General features: G+C 40.0%; 1 protein-coding gene and 1 long non-coding RNA gene across 3 annotated transcripts in view; one reads left to right on the top strand and one right to left on the bottom strand.

The window, feature by feature from the left end:
- The window catches only part of CLVS1 (clavesin 1), an 87,462-nt gene that overhangs the window by 26,826 nt on the left and 40,548 nt on the right, over positions 1–20,088 (bottom strand). The gene's annotated exons all lie outside the window — the stretch shown is intronic.
- LOC110394982 lies at positions 638–19,139 on the top strand. Of its 2 annotated transcripts, XR_002436081.1 has the most exons (4): positions 638–691; positions 16,521–16,689; positions 17,950–18,089; positions 18,804–19,139. It is a non-coding gene; the product is annotated as an uncharacterized LOC110394982 (long non-coding RNA). The 2 variants fall into 2 exon arrangements; XR_002436080.1 differs by lacking the exon at positions 18,804–19,139 and having other exon boundaries at positions 17,950–18,375.

The following is a 20,088-nucleotide window of genomic DNA, read 5'->3' as shown; positions in this document are numbered from 1 at the left end:
TAGGTTATTTCTTACCTAACCTAACCAATTTCTGCTGGAAATCCTGCAAATTGGAAAGAATTTGGAAATCACAACGAAAGCCAACACCTTTTTGAAAGCATTAGTGAGAAATTAATAATACTTCTGAAAACATTGCAGATGCTTGACCTCTGGTTCTTTTTATATTTTTCTTTTATTTTAACAATAACACACTTTTAACATATATGTGCAATAGTGCTTTTGTACATTACATTTTTGCACAAAAACTCAAGATAACACGTCTACTGGTTGAGTTGTGAAGGAGCTCAGTTTATGAAAGCCTACTCAGTATGAAATCTGTCACTGAACACAGGTCCTGCCTGATCAACCTTGTCACTTTTTATGACAGCAAAACTGTGTTAGTGGGCAAGGGAAGAGCCACCAATGTCATCCGTCTGGACTTCAGTGTGGTCCCTCAAGAGTCTGTACTGGGACAGATGCTGTATGGGAATGGTTAGGTCACAGCGTGAACCAATGATTGAGCACGTGGTGAAGGGGCGTGGCCAGCCCTGGGAGCACAGGTGCAAGCAATTCACCTGTGCAACCAGAAGGTGGACCCAGGGTCTAGCCCTCCCCAACCTCATTTAAGGGCTGGCAGGCAATAGGGAAGCATCTCTACTTGGAGACTGCCTCCTTGGGGAGTTTTTAGTGAGACCTGATCCTCAGAAAGAGGGTAAGTTGTTCCTTTTTTTGTTACTAAATTGTGATCACTACCTTTGTTGAGTGACTCAAAACTGGTTAAGGGCAACTATATCTACTGCCTTCTGTCCTTACAAATGCTCTTTAGTATCTTCAATGATTACACTGGCAATGGGATTGAGTGCACCCTCAGCAAGTTTGCAGATAATACCAAGCTCTGTGCTGCAATTGGCATGCCTGAGGGATGGGCTATCATCCAGACAGACCTAGAAAGGCTTAAGCAGTGGGCCCAGGTGAACTTCATCAGGATTGAGAAACTCAAGTGAAAGGTCTTGCACCTGTGTTGTGGCAACCCCCACTATCAGTACAAGCTGGGAGATGTAAGGACAGAGCACAGCCTTGCCAAAATGGACCTGGGGGTACTGGTGGATGGCACACTGGATGTGAGTCAGCAGTATGTGCTTGTAGCCCAGAAAGCCAACTAGGCCCTGAGCTGCATTCAAACAAGTATGGTCAGCAGGCTGAGGGAGATGATCCTGCACCTCTATTCTGCCTCTGGTGAGGCCTCATCTGGAGTACTGCATCCAGATGTGGAACCCTCAGTACAGGGGAGACATGGACCTGTTGGAGTACATCCAGAGGAGGGCCACAAAAATGATCTGCCTCTCCTATGAGGACAGGCAGAGAAAGCTTGGGCTGTGCAGCCTGGAGAAAAGAAGGCTCTGGGGAGGCCAGATTGCAGCATTTCAGTATCTGAAAAGGAGCTACAGAAAAGAAGGGGACAGACTCTTTAGTAGAGTCTGGACCAGGGGAGATGGTTTCAAACTAAAAGAGGTGAGATTCCAACTGGATGTAATGAAGAAGCTTTTTGCTTCAAGGATGGTGAGGCTCTGAAACAGGTTGTTCAGGGAGGTGGTGGATGGCCCATCCTTGAAGACATTCATGGTCAGACTGTGTGTGGCTCTGGGCAACCTGGTGTAGCTGTAGGTGTCCCTGTTCATTGCAGGAGAGTTAGACTAGATGGCCTTTAAGGGTCTCTTCCAACTCAAACCATTTTATGATTCTAAATAGGAAACTGGAAACATTAAAAGACTTACTAACACTGGAATTCTTTCAAACTACAAAAGATAATCAGAATCACTTTGCCTTGTACTTCAATATCAATCCAGAAGCCAAAGTGCCTCTGAAAACGTGACTTAATTTCTGTCAGACAAATTCTGAAGCACTTTAGTTGTTAAAAATATTTTTCCTATTAAGTTAAGCAGAGAAGGCTAATTATAAAAGATTATTACAGCAATTTGAGTGCAACTCTCAAGGTAAAGTGAAACATGTCTGGTGTATGTTTTTTAAATGGACATTACAGAAAATGTAAAAATAAAGCAGTGTTTCTGATTGTTGGGAAGCTAAAAAATGGTTTTGGAACTTTGGAAGCCAAATTCAGTTCCTAATAAGATCACAGTCAGATCCTGTGAGAAATCATTCAAAGTATCTACAGAAATACCTAGAATCTACTTACAGAAAAGCAGTTAGCATTTATAAAGCGAAGAAGAACTTGCCTGAAGCTTGAACAAGTTGGCTGTTGCTTTTTACACTGTGGATATTAAAAGAAACCTATAATATTTTTATAATTGAGATTAGGGAAGAAAAGCATAAAACAGTCAGCATGGGGCTGTACAGAGCCTAGGCCCTTGGGGAAATTCAGAGTGGACAAACAACTTGTGAAATATCTGTCACTTGGAAAAGATTACATCAGTACATAGATTCTTACAAGCATCAGCAGAGGTACACAGAGGAAGGAGGAATATATTTTCATGGGAGCAATTATAAACAGAACAATCTGTCCACCTAAAGACCCATGGGAGGATGTGAACTGATTTTTACGTGAAGTTCAGGTACACTGGTGTAAGCAGTACTAGTAAAGACAAGTCACTGATGATAGGAGTCAGTGAAGCTCTGTTCTTACAGAATTAAGCTTTATTTCATTATAGAATTATGTCAAAAAGTGAATTAAGAATGAAAACTGTAGAAAAATTTGGGAAAACAATAACTTATAACAATACCAGAAAGGTCAGAAAAACTTATTATGAGGCTAAAAACATGCTAAATGTTGAATCTCAGAGGTTACATCCATTATTGGATGGGCAAGTATTGACAGCAACTGAAGAGGAAACGGAAGATGTTCTGAGGGAATGCAGGAACACTCAACAGAGTGCGGAATAGAGATGGAAGTTAGATGAGCATCAGGCCACATCATGAAGATTCTCTTGTCGCAGTTCGGGCTATGGTAAGACAAGCTTAATGCTCTAGGAAGAAGAATTTAAGTAGAGCATCTGAAGGTAGTGCTCTTTCAAGTCATGTAAAAAGCAAGTAAAGATGTTGAAACATTTCATTTGCATATGAATTAGCTGCATCTTTTGCTCCATCTCTAATGGGAAACTGAAAGGGCATTAACACTCTAGGAGGTGACCTTATGAAACTGGAGCATCCATTTGTACATGATCATTATCTCTTTAGGAAATCATTTACTCAGAAAGCCATTGGGTTGCACTTGAAGTCAGAGGTTTTTGACATGGAAATACAACATATGTTTGACAGTATAAACAATGAAAAATTATACATAAATTATGTTAGATCCAGAAGGGCAAGTACAGAAAAATCCTGTCTGGAGCCTTCAGTTAACTCAGAAAGTACAACAAATTCTGGTGTAAGCTAAACAAAGATGTAAAGCTTACAGAAATATCTAACAAGATTCCAGAGACTGTTTCAGAAATTCTTCTCCCAGCAGGCCCTTCAGATAGAGAACCTGTAAGGAAATTTGCTCTTAACCAAGCTGCTCAGATCAGCATCTTGCAAGCCCTTCTGAGAAAACATGCACAGGAAGTGTAAGTCACAAACAGGGCTGTATTTACACTATGAAATTGCAGTGGCACCAGTGATGCATGGGAGGTCATACGACCTTTGCAGACAAGACGCCTGTGCTTGTCAGCCAGCTGTCATAGTCACTTTGGACTTGCAGGTGTCTTGAGACAGAGCAAAACAGCAAGCTCAATATGGGTTGTGACATGATATTAGGAGTGATAATGGTGGGCAGTAGTCATGTCAATGTGCAGTGGACTCATCCCAGGTGCAACTGAGACTGCTACACTAGCTGGACACAAGCAGAGCAGTAGGTGGAGAAGGTTTTCTCCAGTTCCCAGATGGAAGAACCGAAGTGCTGTCTGTTAGGTGGATAAAGATGCAGAGGGTAGCCATGTTGGCTGATGCAGGATGTGCTAGGAGGAACTGAAAGACACGGCTATGGCAGAACTCGTAGTATGGGTATTTCAGCTTAGTTCCAAAAGTCCACGTGACAACATAGAGGTTTAATGGAGCACTGGTGACTAATTGGTCTTTGAGATCCTGAGCCGCAATAAAGTCAGTGCAGATGTGCCTAGGTAAGGAAGTGGTAGGAAAATAGAAAGCTTGTAGGAGGATGTTAAAATAGCCACTTGGTAATAAATAATTAATGATGTCTTCCCCTCTTCCATTGATCTAAAGGTAATCAGTTTATCACTTTTTTACAGTTTTACCACTGTTGTGCTCACAACAGAAACGTGAATTGTCAGTTTCATTCCATCTCTGTTAAAAGTGGCAGGAATGGCCCCTTTTTCCCTTGAAGGGAATATAACAAGGTCTCTCACACTGCTTATGGAGACCAGTTTAGTAAGAAACAGTTGTGAGGGAGAGGAGAAAGAAGAAGGAAGAAAGAAATTTCCTCCCTCTTTGCACTCTCACAACTTGAACATTTATCTGGTTTCAGATATTATATCCAGGAGGTCATAGTAGCAAACTGTCTGGTCATGGAAAGAGTTCACTTTGAGAATAGGTGGTTTATGTAGACACATCACAGCTCCATAGAGTTTCTCTTACTTCAGTAAGCAGGGAGCTATTTTTAATCATGTTTCTCAATTCCTCAAAAAAAAGTTTTATGGTCTTTTTAGAAGAGACGGAATAACCAATTAAAAAAAAAAAAGGTTATGCTAGAGAAATCATCGAGCAACCCACACAAAAGTAAAGCTGGTTGTACCAGCAATTGCAGTAACAAAGCACAACTGCAATTAAAATGTTCTGGAATTGGGCTCTCTACAGGAGAATATAAAGCGGTCACACAGTTGCTTCTCTTTCTCTGTAAGAGTCTCACCCATGTTCAGTAGCAGTGACAGCCAGGGGTAAACACCACCCTGGTGTTTATGGCAGGGGTGCAGAACTCAGCTCCCCATGGCAGTTCTGGTCTCCCCCCAAGTCATATCACAGATTATGTGCCTATGTCAAGTAGCTTCATGAGGTCAGCCCCACTCTCTGTGGCAGGACTTGCCTTGCTCTCAGGGATATGCACACATGCATGTTAAGCTGTTCTACAGCTTTCCTCTGACCATCCCTCTGGTGCTTCCCCCCACCCCCATTACTGCCATTCCTTCACCCTTCCCATCATCCCTACTCCTGTCTTGGCTCATCTAAGTTTGTTGTAGCAAAATCCTGGGCAATAGCTTTCAGTGTTAGCTTTGTCTTTAATTTTGATTGACTTCCTATGTGTTTTTAGAGCTGCAGGTTAAAAGCTTAATTTCTCCCTGCTGCTTTGTAAAATATTCTTCCAAATAAACAGTGCATACCACAGAATTATCTGCTCATCCTAGCAAAACATGAAGGCAGCAGTGCCAGCTGGAAGCTGAGGAAAACAGCACCTTCCTGTGTGCAATAATTCTGTGTGATTCTAAAGGCTTATAGACAAAATGCAAAGCCTTGTCTCTGCTGAGACACAGGGAAAAAATACTGTGAAGTGAAACTCAACATGTGAAAACAGAGGTGCGCTTCTGAAATGGCAAGAGAGGTTATAGTCTCATTGCTTCTGCTAACTTCCTTGCAGCTTTTGTTTGTCATCTCTTGTGAAGCCACAGAATCATAGAGACTGAAAGAGTATTTTTCAGTGGAATGGGCTGTCTAGCAAGAGGGAAGATGTCAGCCATGCATTTTTGCTGTGCTGTGCACGACTGCATGCCTTGACTTCAGACATGCTGACATAAGCATTGAGCAAGTAAACTGGTAACCAAGTAAACTGGTTTGCAATAGTGAGCCAGGGTGCTGGAGTGAAGGGAGATATTACTCTGTATTTGAAAAAGGCTGCAATGATTGTCTCTAAGAGCTTCAAAGCTTTGCATGCACCCATAAAGAATCTGCTGTTTCTTTTCATACTTCATGGTATCAAACTTTAGGATGCTTCATGGGTTTGGGAAGATGAAATGATCTGACATGTTAATGAAAATAATAACAAATGCTGATTGTGTGTTATCCTGGAGGACTTCACTTATCAGTAGAAGTCCAAAATAAAATGTTGGCAGTTTGCCTTGATATGACTCTGCTGAAGGGAGAATATTCATCAGAAAACATGAAAGGGAATAGAACATGCCTGACAGATAAACCTCACAGTAGCTTGACACTTTGGATATTTGCATGATAATCTGCTCATCCTTTGCTTTACTTTTCATTGAATAATATCTTAAATCAGAAATTCTCCCTCAATGTCTTTGCAATTTCAGCCTCTTCCCACTGTACTTGGCAGCCTCGCATGAGGCCACGTTTTGGGGGACTTCTTAAATACTTTCATAAATGCACAAGAAGATTCGTCTTGAGCCAAATCCAACTTGCCCAATATTCTGTCTCTGACAATAGTCAAATACAGGCGGTCAGGAAGGAGTATTAAAAACAAGAAAAAAAAAATTGCTATGTTCCCAGAGCACTCTCTGTCTTCAGTTAATGGCTTCCTATATCTGCTCTTTTCCTTAAAGATTTTTCTGTCTCCAAAGACATCTGTTCTCTAGTGATAATTCATTCATGATTCTTCACACTAGCAATTTATTGATGAAAAAAGAATGGACTAAAATGTCTGGAATTACAAAGACTATTGATCCTTTGGCAGTCCAACTTTCCTGCTAGGGAATAGATTGCAAGATTTAGCTTTTTTTTTTCCTACTACTTAAAAATTCCTTAATAAAACAGGAGGGAGCCCACCAGCTGTAACACTGTCCCTGGGAGTCAGTGTTTGTTATGTTTGTTAAGAACAGGGGAGGAGGATATCACGATGACTTCTGTTTTTGTTTTTGTTTTTTTTTTTTTTTCAGTTTTGCTTCTTCAGCAGATTTCAGCATTACTGCAGTCAATACCTAGTTACTTGTTTCACTGAAGGACATTTTTGGGATTCTGAGTCATGTAGGATAATGTTGTACTGTTTAAAAAAAATTACAGAAATTTCTATGAGTGTAGTAAAGCTTTTTCTTATCCTTAGGGCATGAATCAGAATGCTAGGTGTTTGTGGTTGGACTTGATGATCTTGAAGATCTTTTCTATCCTGAGCAATTCTATGATTCTACGTTGCAGGACAATGTACTTCCATGTTCCAGGTGTTGTTCTATTTATAACACCATGTGTGCTCCAGGAGCACTTCAGTGCTAGACATGTAAATTCTACATGCACTTCTCAGACACTTGTGAATCCAGTGAGACCTCTGCAGTCCAAGCAATATTTTGACAACAGTGGAAAGGAATAAGTTTTAAGAACTTATTAAAAAAGCAGGATATTTTAAGATCATGTTGGTTACATTGCTTTATGTAACAGATGATTGTGCAAAACATTCTTGGAGCTGAGAGCAGCTGAGCACATTTTGCAGTGTGATCTCAAGACCCACATGGGAGCAGATCTCCTTGGACTGCTTGAGAACTTGACCACTTTAGTGTTGATCCTTTACTCAGGACTTCTCAAAACACTTGCTTGTTTTGTTTTGGTGGTGTTTTTATAACTTCAATCCTGCAGTACAGGGGCTTTTTGAGGTTAAAGAGGGTTGCATAAAAAGTGATGACTGATTGAAAGAAAGATTTGCAAGGAATGTGAAAACAACAGCACTTCACTCAGAAGTGCTTGTCTTTTGAGAGCTCAGCACTTGCTGTTCTATGACATTCTCTAGCAGTACTTCTGGATCTCCTACTTTTATCTAGTATTTAGTTGGGCTTAGAGTTGAGTAAAAGTGATTAAAAAAAAAAAAAGATTCAGTTCACCCAAACATGACATATTAAAGAATCCCTTAAATTTTGTCATATGTCTTTGTCTAGCTGTTAAGGGTGTAATGCTGACTCTGAAGAGGTCATCTGGACTACCGTGTCTCATAAAATGCATAGCACACTCCTTATTCTGGTGGTCTTTATTTCTGTAGTTGTCTTTCTGCTGGGAGGATAGCAAAGTATATTTTCTAATAGCTCTGGAGTGTCAGACTGTAATAAATGCTGTTACGCTGTTTACAGCTTCTCAACCTGTCTCTTCCCTTGTACTGAAAGGGGTGAATATAGAAACCAGTAGACATTTTAAAAAATATCTCCTCTTGTAAAACTGTGCATTGTCATAAAGCCCTTTGGTTTTAGGAAAACAAAAATAAACATGCAATAACAAAAACATATTAATTTATGAAGTCTAATTTAGCCTCTTAGTGAAAGCAATTTAATGCTGCTCTCCAGGATTCTGGATGGTTGCAGTGCATGGGTAATAGCAGCAAAGAGTCTCTTCTGCTTTCATGTGGCATTTGGATCTAGGCACAGCCTTCTCCAATAATCAGAGTGTGAATATCCTCACCATCGACCAAACCTGTCCTGCCATTTGCCTTTCTGTCAACTGACCCATAGGGAGCATCCAAATACTCTTCTCCCCCTCCTGGGAGCATGGTCTGTTCTGTGAAGCAAACAGACTCTGGACTGGGAAACCACAGGAAGCACCTTAATACACACTTGACTATTCTTATATGAATATTTAATTGCCATCAGGCCCATGGCAGGGAAATGGAACTAGGTGATCTTTAAGAACGTTTTGGGGTTGGACTCAATGATCTCTCGAGGTCCCTTCCAATCCCTACAATTCCTGTGACTGTGTGATTCAGTGGTCCCTTCCAGCCCAAGCCATTCTGTGATTCAATTATTGATTTAATCCTAGGTAGGTAAGTAAGAAATGATCTTGCTGACAAGATGACCAAATCAAAACTCTTCTTTTTCACCCATTAATCATCCTTCAGTGAAGTACATTCATTTTTCCATTCAGTGCTATCCAGTTTTTAACCATGCCCAGTGATTTCATTAAGTATCCAATTTGTTTCAAGTAGTAATAGCTGAATGACAAGAAGGAGGAAAAAAAAGTATTCCTACTACAGTACCATTTCTGGCAATTTTCAGCCTTTGCTCTGTGAATCAGAAGTTGTTCAGGAAAGATGGATTTTTTTTTCATCATGTCAATGTGCAAAGTAGTATATATACTTGCAACTCAACAGGGCTTCTTAGCTCGAGTTCTTGTCATCAGAGCAGCCACTCATTTTTCAAGGTAGAACTAGCAAGTGGATGAGACAGAGCATCTGTCTGCCTCAAGTGTAAAGACAAAGCCCCTGTGGCCAACAATTATTAGGAAAGCTGTTTATTCACAAAGTAAACAAAAGATTGAGAGGGACTACTTGTATTGATTTGATGAAAAGCTTTGCAAAAAGAATGAGAAACAAACAATGCCAAAAACAACTAAAAATTCAAACAAGCAAATGTGCAAATAAGTATTTCCAATTCTTATTTTGAACTATGATTTTGTTTTGGTATGTAGCTTCAACATTACATAAAAAGAGAAACATTCCAAAATGAAATTAAGCTTTTTTGTAAATCAAAAACTAACTGGAAGTTTCTGTTTTAGCTTGACCCACAATTGCTATTCCAAGTTCAATACTGGGATGACAACAACTTAGAAAATCAATTTGTTCACCTCAAGTCATTAGGTGGGTAATGAGGCATTCATGGCCACACTGAACAAACAAGTTATCCTCTCTCATTAACATTTTCATGGATACCCAGGAACACTACCTATTGTGCGGTGCAGGTGAAATGTCATCAGATGTTTCATAAATCAGTGTTTCACAAACATCAGAATCCAAGATAATCAACATTATTTAGAGTCTTAAATATTTCTTAATGGCTAAATCTTATCAAAATAATCTGTACGAAGTGGTCTGATATACATGTCTTTTTGTTGAACTGTGTTCCTCATTAAAGTGATGGGGGGAAAAAAAACAAGCGTACTGGGAGGGTGTGTGCACATCACACTGCAAATTGTGTGATTTTTGCTGCAATAGGTAGATGTCTCCCATATTAAAATGTTGTGGGCATCTTATCTTTAGTAAGATTTTTAATTAGATTCACTATAGAATAATATGTTAATAATTAAACTCACGAGCATATATTTTACATGAAAATGGTGCTACGTGCTGCATAAAATTATCATTCAATTTCCAGATCACCTTTACAAGAATAGCATAGAAGGACTTAGATTGGAGCTGACTGGAGTATTTTGTTTGATATTCTGTGATAAGCTCTCTCAATTACTGATTTAGTAATGATACAAAAAAATGCAGTTATTATTCATACCTATATAGCTGATATATATTCACAGTCTCTCCAGAAACCAGAAACTCTTAAGACAGTTCAGGCATTTGACTTGAATGCATGTCAAAGCATAAGTACTGTTTCTTCCACTTAACACAGAGGAGCTGTGGGTTGTGAATTACTAGCGCTAAGCAGACACACCTCACCAAGCACCTCTGAAATGGGAAAGCAATTGCATTCTTCCTTTTGCTTTCTGTGTTATAAAACAAAAGATTAGATAAGAGTGAATGTGAATAGAGAGAGAATAGAAAACTTTTCTAGTTTGAAAGCCAAACTGAAAGCAGGTGAAAATGCAGGCTGGATGTGACTGAGAGAGCAGAGCCAGGATCTGTTAGTGGCTGACCCAAATAACTTGGCTGAGGGTTGAAACAAACAATCTTTCCAAATTATTTCCTATCGTAAGGCTAAAGTCCTTCTAGCCCATTTGTAAATACATCTGAAGGGCAGAAAGATATAATTAGTACTTGTGTCTGACTACCTTTTCTCTTCTGTCATGGAAGAAGCTTCCTCATCTCAGAAACTTTTGCAAAAGATGTAAGTAATTTTAATTTTGGATGTCTTTAGGCAAAAAGATGTTGAAGCTTGTATTTGTTTCTAAACTAGATTCTGCAGTCACTTATATCCTTCTAGGAAGTTTGTGAAAGTTCTGGAATTTCATAGAATTTAGAGCAGCTTCAAAACTATCACCTGTATGGCTTCTTTTGGCAACTATTTGTCTATAGAGGCAGGAAGAGTCCCATGTACCCATCCTTCTCTGTCAGAGTACAGACATTATATGATAGCACATTTCCTTCTCATTCAGAAATTTATAATAAAGTTGGCTTCATCTTGCTCATGTGACAGATATATTCAGTCACACAATGGGGGGAGGAAGATGTCAGGATGCAGGGAATTAGAACATCAGCGAAGAAATTGTCAGAATATTTTTATCCCTGTTCCCCTTCTTTCTCAGGAGTATGGCATTGTTCTGGGTGGATGGTTGGTTTAACAGTAGTCCTGAATGTAGAAGCAGCAAAGCTTTTCTGTGTTACGTGAACAAACTAACATTGAAATGAACTGACATTCTTAAATGCGTCTAAATTTTGAAGTTGATATTTTAGAGTTTCTTGAGCAATCTCATAGTTCCATTGGCAAGTAACCTTGGCTGGGAATAAACAAACTTATTTTTAAGTATCCGTCATTCTCTATTGCTACCAAAATCACTTGTTAAGACATATGCAGAGATGGGATAACATTTTAGTTTTGTAATAAGATTATCATAAGACTTTGAATTAATTGAGGTGGTTATTATCACTTGAAAATTGAAAAATCTCCTGCTGAGTTCAATTTCTAGTGTAGTAAACATGTACTTAAACATCTTCATTTTCCTTCATGTCATGGCTGTTTTGCTTTTAGAGACTATTTTGCCTGGAAGTCTTCATATATACATAATAATTTTCCAGTCTGTATTTTAACTAAGACAAAAAAATATAAAAACTCTAAGAGAAATCAAACTGAGCTAAGTAGATAGAAAATACACACAGTCAAATTAATTTAACTCAGCATTCTCGAAGACAATTAAATAAGAATTTTTTCCTTAAACTTCACTAGGAAAAGGAGAGTATTATTATTATTTATATTTTAGAAAGTAATCTGACTTGTAAAAGGGATGGAAATGAGTCAACAAGACAAGTCTAGAGGTACAGAAGTTATGCCTACACCTCATCACAGAGTTTATCCCTTGACTATACATGGCCTAACTTAGTAAATCTACATGATTTAGTGTAGATATGTTATACTATATCCAAAGTAATATTTCTACCTGGATTCTTTCATAGCTGTCCCAACTCTCTACTGGCTTTTAGGTTATCTAAGATGTCTTGTGTCCTTTTGCTCATAAGGACTACTTACATAGTATAACTCCTCTGAATTACTCCCTGATTTCAAGTGACATGTTCATTCCTCTAAACATCAGAAGTTGCTTTAGCTCTGTCCTGTGCATGCATGGAAAGACCTCTGGATTAAAGAAGTGCTGAGTTCCTTCACTCTGCGTTGTTACTTTCTGAATTAGTAGGCACAGTTTGCTTTCTGTCTGTTCAGTCACCTTCATGCTAGAAATAATGGGGATTTTAATTACATGATGTTAAACCTCTCTCTCTGATGTATGCATGTATTGGAAGGCTCATCATCAATTCAGCAGTTGATTGAGGAACCCTTGGATAATGAGAGTTTATTAACCCAGGTTAATGAGCCTCAGGCAGAAATGAGGGATTTTGTCCAGCTGAAGTGGAGCATTGAACACAAATCTGGCAACATGAGCAGAAATCAGCTCTCTTGAGATGTGACCAGGAAATCACAGAGCATTTGGTAGAAATACCAGCAAGTAGATGTTGAAAGCAGAACATCTGCATTCTCAGGAGCTACACTTTTAATCATGTCCTCCAGATCTCTGAGGAGAGGTGAATATCCTAGCAAGTGCAATGACAAAGGGGGTAATTGGTTGTTGTGTTGCTCAGAGAAACAGTGAATACAGGTTTCTCAAGAAGCCCCAATGACGCTTGCATGAGAGAGTGCTTCTATTGCCCACTACAATACTGACAACGCCTCTGCTCCCAGCAAAGTGCTGCCAATCCTCCCTCAACCTCACCTCTAGTCCTAGGTGCAGAGAGCTGCCCGAAAGTTCTGGTGCTCCACAGAAGCAAGACATTATCTAGGCAGATATTATTGGAGAGTTGACTCCAAAACATTTTTTCAGAAGTATTTGCTCATTTGCAAGTAACTGTAATTCCTTTCTAGAAAGACAAGAATTATCCAACAGAAAAATATATTCCTTACTGTCAGTGAAAAGTAAATGAATGAAACTTCAGTGATGAAAATACTCCTATTTACTGTACTGTATGCACTGCCCATTGAAATTGTAGCTATCTACAGTTCACAAATGTCGGAACAGAAGTCTTCTAGATTCCTGCTTTTGTGTCCAGTTTCCTGATTACAAACTCTGAGAAGAGTTTGAAATGATTCATTAGGATGAAATACCTGGTCCTAAATTCAGGAAAAGATTTGCCCTTGTTGTCAGTTCTGAGAGTTCATATTAAGTGATGCACTTACTCTTCAGACATTGCTGTTGGCAAAATTCAAATGGATCCAAAATCTTCAAACCAGCAAATGATAAGAGAAAATGGCACAGAAGAAAATTGCCTTTGAGTTCCTGAACCAAAAATAGGAAGTTTCTATTTCTTACTCATTAATATCTTGTGCATCTATTCCAAAACATAGGTCATGAAATTGATTATCTTACCCCTCCCTACTGAGAATCTTACCCAGATTGAAGGAAGGGGGGAAAAAAAACTACTTCATATTTTAAGTGTTACGAAGCACATGCAACTTTTGAAACCAAAACATCTGCAAAATGACTGAGTGAATGGTACGTGGCCTGAAGAAAGTTGGATGTGTATTATCTCTAGTTTCAACATATGTAAAATTATAAAGACATGATTCAGTGAAAATAGTGGTAAGTATGCCAGAAATACATCTGAAAGTGGTTTGGGGAAGTCTATTTTAAAGTCTTGTAAAATGTCCATGGTGCTTTGTTCTCAGAAGGTAAAATTCTGCAGTTCTCATTAAAGAAAGAGCTTTACTAAACACAACAATAATGCGTGTGGAATGACAAACTGTCACTCTGACTCTGCTGGGCCCCAGGTAAAATCCTGTCTGCACAGGAAAGTTCTCATTGCATATTTTTTTCTGTATTTTCTATGTAAATATTATTGTAACAAAAACTCATAGGTATATTTATGAGGATGTGCCACTTTCACATGATAGCAGATGCCACAGAGCCTTAGGCTCCTGGCAAGTGTGAACTGGGGAGGCTCGTCCTTGCCTCCTGGAGGACATACAGGGATCCCAGTCATACAGTATGTAGGAATCCTTCTGGTAACTGAGTAATTTAATCAGCTTTTACGGCTTCTGCTTCCATGTTTTCTTGTGGATGTAGTGAAAAGATCCTTTTGGTTTCATGTGATACCTGAGAGAGTGGAAAAGGTGGGCTACACGTGCCTTGTTTTACAGAACATTAGTTTCCACATTTTAGTTTATCAACAAGGCCTATCTTTTAGGCCTATCATATAGGTCCTGTAAGATTATATAATAAGAGTATATAATAATTAGTATAAATAATTAAAGCAAGTGCTCAGTGGCACTTGCAAGCTTCTTGTACGCCACCTGCCAGGCACAGGTGCCTGTGGTGGTACAGAAAAAGGCAGGTTCCTTTGCCGAAGGATACTGGGGTGGATGTGATAGACCTCTTTGTCTACTTCCCGTACCAAACTGGGATCCCTGTCATAGGACTCAAAGTAAGCCCCATAGCCATCCCCACACAACCTCTTTAGCTTTCTCTGCCCTTTTTGGTCTAAATGCTTCGAATTCTCCTTGTAACTTGTTCAGCTGTACCACAGCCCTCAGCTCTTCTCACTCCAGAAATCCTTTTTGCTGTTATTCCTAACTCCAGATACCCATCCCAGATAAGGGTTTCCCAGAACTTCCCAGTGTGTGCCAGACTGCATAGTCTTTGCCCCAAGAGGTCCTTTCAGAGTCTCTTCAGTACACCATACAACTTCAAATCTGCTTAATTATTCCAGTCTCCTGTCCCAGATATCCTTCCAAACCCTGCAATGTCCCTGCACCTCTACTGCAGGATCTCCACTGCTACCCCTCACTAGTCTATTGTCAGGACTCCTGAACTCTAATCTCCTGATAGTGATGGATGCTCTGGGCCCATCATCTTTTCTTGTACCATCTACTGACATCCACACTTGCTGCCATGGCTGGCTGAGCCCATCTGTCCTCTGTCACAGCATCTCCTCTCTAATTCCCCCCCCCACAGAGGGAAAGACCCAGCTCCTGCTTCTCATTGGGATTTCGGAAACCTAGATACAGGCTGTAGTTCAGTGATGTGCTTCAATATGACACAAACTACAGAAGAAAAAAAAATCTACTTCAGAAAGCACAGATGTATTTACTCTTTCTTATTCTGCAACTAGATCTGGAATTTACCTTTTTATAGGATTTGCAAAATAAAGCCTGAGAAAGTGGCTCATCTCTGTTTCTACCTTTCTCTCTCTAGTACTGTATTTGAAAGGAAAGTTGGGGGGGAGTGAAAAGAGACTAAAATCCAAAGGACAGAGTTGGAGGTTACTTGATCATCTCTGTAAATAATTACAGTACTGTTGACTGAGTGCCCTGAAGCCAAATTTCCTGCTGACAGACTGTTACATCAGCAAAATTTCTATTGTCTAGTGGAAGGAGGCTTTAAAATCATCACAGGTTGAATATAAGGCAGAGTACAAAACAAACTCACTGCCAATTCTTGATGACACAGAGTTACTTTCCCCCAAATTCAGATATTTTTTTTCCTTTGCATTCTCATCAGGAGCATTACCTCCATGTCTTTATCAGGTCTTCCTCTAACACACAGCAGATTTTTGGCTGCTTCATTTTCTCTGAAGCATTTTTTCCCCATTGAGACTTCTCATTGCAGTCCAAATGCAGAAAGCTATTTCATTAATCACTTTATTAGCCCTGTTTTCACCTTTGAAAAAGACACTTAATTCTCCTCCATTTATAGTGCACTAAACTCCTACAAGACACTGTGAAAAGACAGCAATGGGTCAATGCTCCTTATTAATTTTCTTTTTTTTTAAGATAAAATAGCTGGATGAGGAGACACAAAGACAACCTGGATAACAAAGTTCTGCAAGGGGCCTTAGTTAGACCTTTTCTTATTGAAAAGCTTGTTCCAGTACAGGAACATATCTGTTTCCTTGTAACTTGTACTTTCCTAGTACATTTGTCTCCCAGCCTTGCACTGCTGTCAGTGATAAAAAGGTGAACAAAAACCATGGCACAGGGGAACATTCAGCAGTACAAGTACATTATGAATTTGAAAAGCTACCGAGTGAAACCAGGCAAACAGAAGACCTTGTTTTTCAGCTATAAAAATCTTTCTGAAGCTTTAAAAAAAAAAAAAAGTAAAAATCTGGTCTGAACTATTGTTTAGCAAAAGATACTACATTTTGACTAGGTGGTTGCTGAAAACTGTCCAGTAAATCAACAAGGAGTGGCACACATCTTCTAGAAAGCCTTCAAGCCTTCACTAATATAGCTCAGATGGTGAAAGGTCTACTGCACTCCTGGATAAGGTGCTCTAGTAGTTGATAACACACATCGCTAAGAAGAGACCTATTTCCTGGTCCAAAGGGTCTTTTAACAGCCAGATTTAGGGCTCTGTAATACAAATGTATTTTGTATGAGTTTTCTGATTTTATGGTCTCCAAATCAAACTGTGCCCATTTTGCAAGAGATAAGATGAGGTGTTTTGATTTTTTATTTTCCCTGCAGAAGTCTGGAAGCACCAATGGCACCAGACTTGTTCCTTCTCACTCGTCACCACTTCGTGTGAGTTCAGGGAATGTGCAGGTGGACGTAAAATCAAGCTTGCCAACTCCTTGATGGCTTGAATCTCCAGTGCTAGGAGGAGTAAATAATAACAGAGCACCGCATTCCCGGGGTAAGATTTGTTATTCTGATTTAGATTAAAAGGATACGATTTCTTTGCTATTAGTCCTTCATACTTTTGACTTCCTCTGTCCCCCCCAAAAAAAACCCAAAACAAACAGAAAACCAAACCCTCATATTCACTGTGCAAAAATATGTAACAAGAGTCTCTGTACCTCTTGTACAATGCAGAGAATTCTTCAGACTGCATCCAAAGGAGGAGGGAGGTGATCTTTAGAAAAAAACTACTTTAGCTGAAAATAAACAGCATTGTATATGGACTTATTGAGGAGGGAAGGGTTAGTGTTGCTCACAAAACCTTGCTTAGCGCAACTGATGCTATGCACTGTTTGGGTAAGAGAGGTTGTACCTCCCCATCCATCGCCTCCCCTCCTTCTACCTCCAGTGTAGCCACCTTGTTGCCACCACAGCTCAATCCAATGCAGCTCTCTCTTCTGTCAAGCCAGATCATAAGTAGGACTTGCAAAGGTGCAAAAGTATATGCAAGCCACCCATTTCGTGCAGCTACAGAAGCAGCACTGGTTATTGATCTTACAGTTTTCAGAGATGTCCTTAAAGCTCAAGCTGTTGTTCCTGTGATATTGGATTGAAATGTCAACTTTCATTAAAACAGGAAAGGAAATCCTCATGGCTGTGGAAAAAAATTTAAAGACACTGAATGCACCTTAGGGACTCAAAACCTACAATGCAAATGCAAAGCAAGATATTTAAATTCTCTTTTGCTACTTAAATGTTTTACAAAAGAAAAAAAAATACAGTATTTTGAGACTAGACAGATAGAAGAGTACAGAAAGGTGTGCTCTGGGGATGTTTTCAGAGGAAGGCTGTAGCAGAGCCACGGAGCAGCTGCCCTGACTGACAGCCCTCTCCCACCCCAAACAGAGGACCCGCTGCATGCTTTCCATGTGCTGCCTAAGGAGAGGCAGGTGGCACACAGTGGCAGCAGCAGTTTTTTTTTGGATGAAATTCTCTCTCTTTGAGTCCTGTGGTTTGTGCAGATCTCCTGCGAAGAAGCTGAAAGAGGTGGGCAAGGCTGCATAATTTTCTGCCAGAGCATTGCTGGAGATTCCAAGGATCTTTTCACTCTGTTTCCTGCAGACAGTCCCCAGGACACTGAAACAATAGTGCCACGCTCCAGTCTTCAACTCATGATCATGGTCACTGCTTCATCTGGCCTCAAGACTTGGAGTGTTTTCTTGAGAGGGTATAGGAAAAGGCTTTGCAGTTACTCATTGTCTGTTCCTCCCACCAGCAATACACAGTCCAGCATGAGAGGAGAATCAGACCTTCAGCTGAGCAGCCCCTACCTGCACCCCCTGCTTTGGACCAGACCTCCATGCTGTCCTCTGCAAAAGACACCACCAGGATGGCAGCAGTGTCGTTGAGGAGCAGGTGATGAATCAGTGGGAAGGACTGAATGCTCTGTGCTTTTAATTCACCAGTCTCTGTGGTGGTTATGCTTAGATAAGCACAGAAATACAATCAGCTTTCCACTAAACTTCAGAATTTACTACATTTTTACCAGCATCTTGTTTGCTTGAATATGTTTATTTTTATCCTTCAGGCAAATATTTCTGCCTTCTGTGAACTTTTATGTAAATCAATGGAGGCATTTGGCAAGCCACATCAAAACTGCAGCTTTACATATCACTGAAGCGGAAAATAAATGGAAATAATTACTGATGCCTCCAAGTACAGATTTGTTTCAAAAAGAAACATGTAGCTTGAAGGGGGTAGGCTGTATATCTAATGATTTCCTGTTAGCTTACACAGCATTGGCTCAGACATTTTAATTTCATTTGGGTTTCTGCTTTTCCCCTCTTTTTAGGGAGGTCAGGGAGTGATGGTGGCTGTTTGTTTACTCCTTTTGAGCATATCGAGCAGAATCAGTTCTTTACTTATTTAGTAAGCCCAGAAAATGATACTTGTAAATCCTTCTCTCATACTAGGAATTGAAAATTAGCTGGGGTTTGGAGGAAAGCGGTACATACTGTAGTGCCAATAACATCACTAACGTGCCACTGACTGAGCAAATTGCAGTTTTTATATGGTGGACTTGATCAATATTCACAGGGGTCAATACTAATCTGTTTTCATGTATTTCAGTGTAAGCCTGTAATGCATATCCTGATGTTACTGAGTTGCACTGACAAGAAGAAAGCCAAGTCCCACAGTAAAAAGGGCTGTTCCTGAGCCATCACCAGAGTCCACCATTCTGACATTAGCCACATCCAAAGAGAAAACGTAGGAGCACTTCTTAGTGTCTTTGGACTCTTTAAAACAAATGTCTTATAATTGTTACCGTGACAGTACTTGAAGGAATCACTCAGGACAGATGGAAATGTTGTTGCTTCTAATACAGAAGAGGATCACACAGTCCAGACCAAAGTTCCAACTGGACCAGTACCCTCTCTCTAGACCAGGTGTCTCTTTACCCACTGCTCTCAGCCTTCAGTTATTCTCAACCTTCACAGTTGGATGTGATTTCTCTCCTTATTCAATCTCTCCATATTTCTCTCTGATTATCTTGTCTGGTGGATGTCATGTGGTGTCCACCTACCCTTCAAGACAAGGACTTTAAGATCTACAGCCCACAGCAGGAAGAGCTGCCTTTTTCCTTTTGTCCCAGACCTGGTTCCTTACACCTTCATTTGACACCTCCTAGTCCCTGTGCTAGTGACAAGAGACTGTGAGGATTCTTACTCTAAGTTTGCATTCACATATTTCCTTCACCATTCGATCTCTAACAGGGCTTGGTGTTTTGTCTTTCATGTTCTTCACCAGTTTTGACATTGCTAAGGAGGAAGCGAGCTGGAGTCAGAGCACATGAGCTCATTATGTGGGGAAGGCACATGTGTGTGTGAGTGAAGAGCTGGTTCACATCTCACCACTGCTCTCTCACTGGTAGAACTTTTGGACACCATCAACCCACAGGGAATAGCTGTTCTTCTTGGCATTACAAGTGTGTGGAAAATCTAGAAGTTTGATTTGGTCTCTGCTGTCTTAAAGCCTGGGAACAAGGGACATGTTTCCATAGCGTCTTCATCAGTACTTATTGTGGTAGTACCTACCTACCTTCACATGCCAAACAGGCACATCTCACACAGACACGTAAGCTTGTGCAGATTTGGAGCATATACACAAAACAGCATCATGCAAAGCATTTGCAGAGATCCCTATCATACTACAGGGAGACCACACAGCAGAGGACTGTACTTCTACTTGGAGAACCGCATCAAGACCAACAGCATCACTAAGATGGTTGCCAAACTGGCTCTTTGGCATCCTGAGACAGATAAGGTTTTGCTTTGTAAATCCGTTTGTAGCCTTCTCTAGAGGGAAAAATATCAGTCCAGTTTCCAGACTTCAGTTATTCAAACCCTGCTGTTAA

The sequence above is a fragment of the Numida meleagris genome, chromosome 2 (genome assembly GCF_002078875.1).
Source record: "Numida meleagris isolate 19003 breed g44 Domestic line chromosome 2, NumMel1.0, whole genome shotgun sequence".
In the NCBI taxonomy this organism is placed as follows: domain Eukaryota; kingdom Metazoa; phylum Chordata; class Aves; order Galliformes; family Numididae; genus Numida; species Numida meleagris.
Note: the sequence above shows the minus strand (reverse complement) of the source record. Positions and strands in the feature narration are given on the sequence as shown.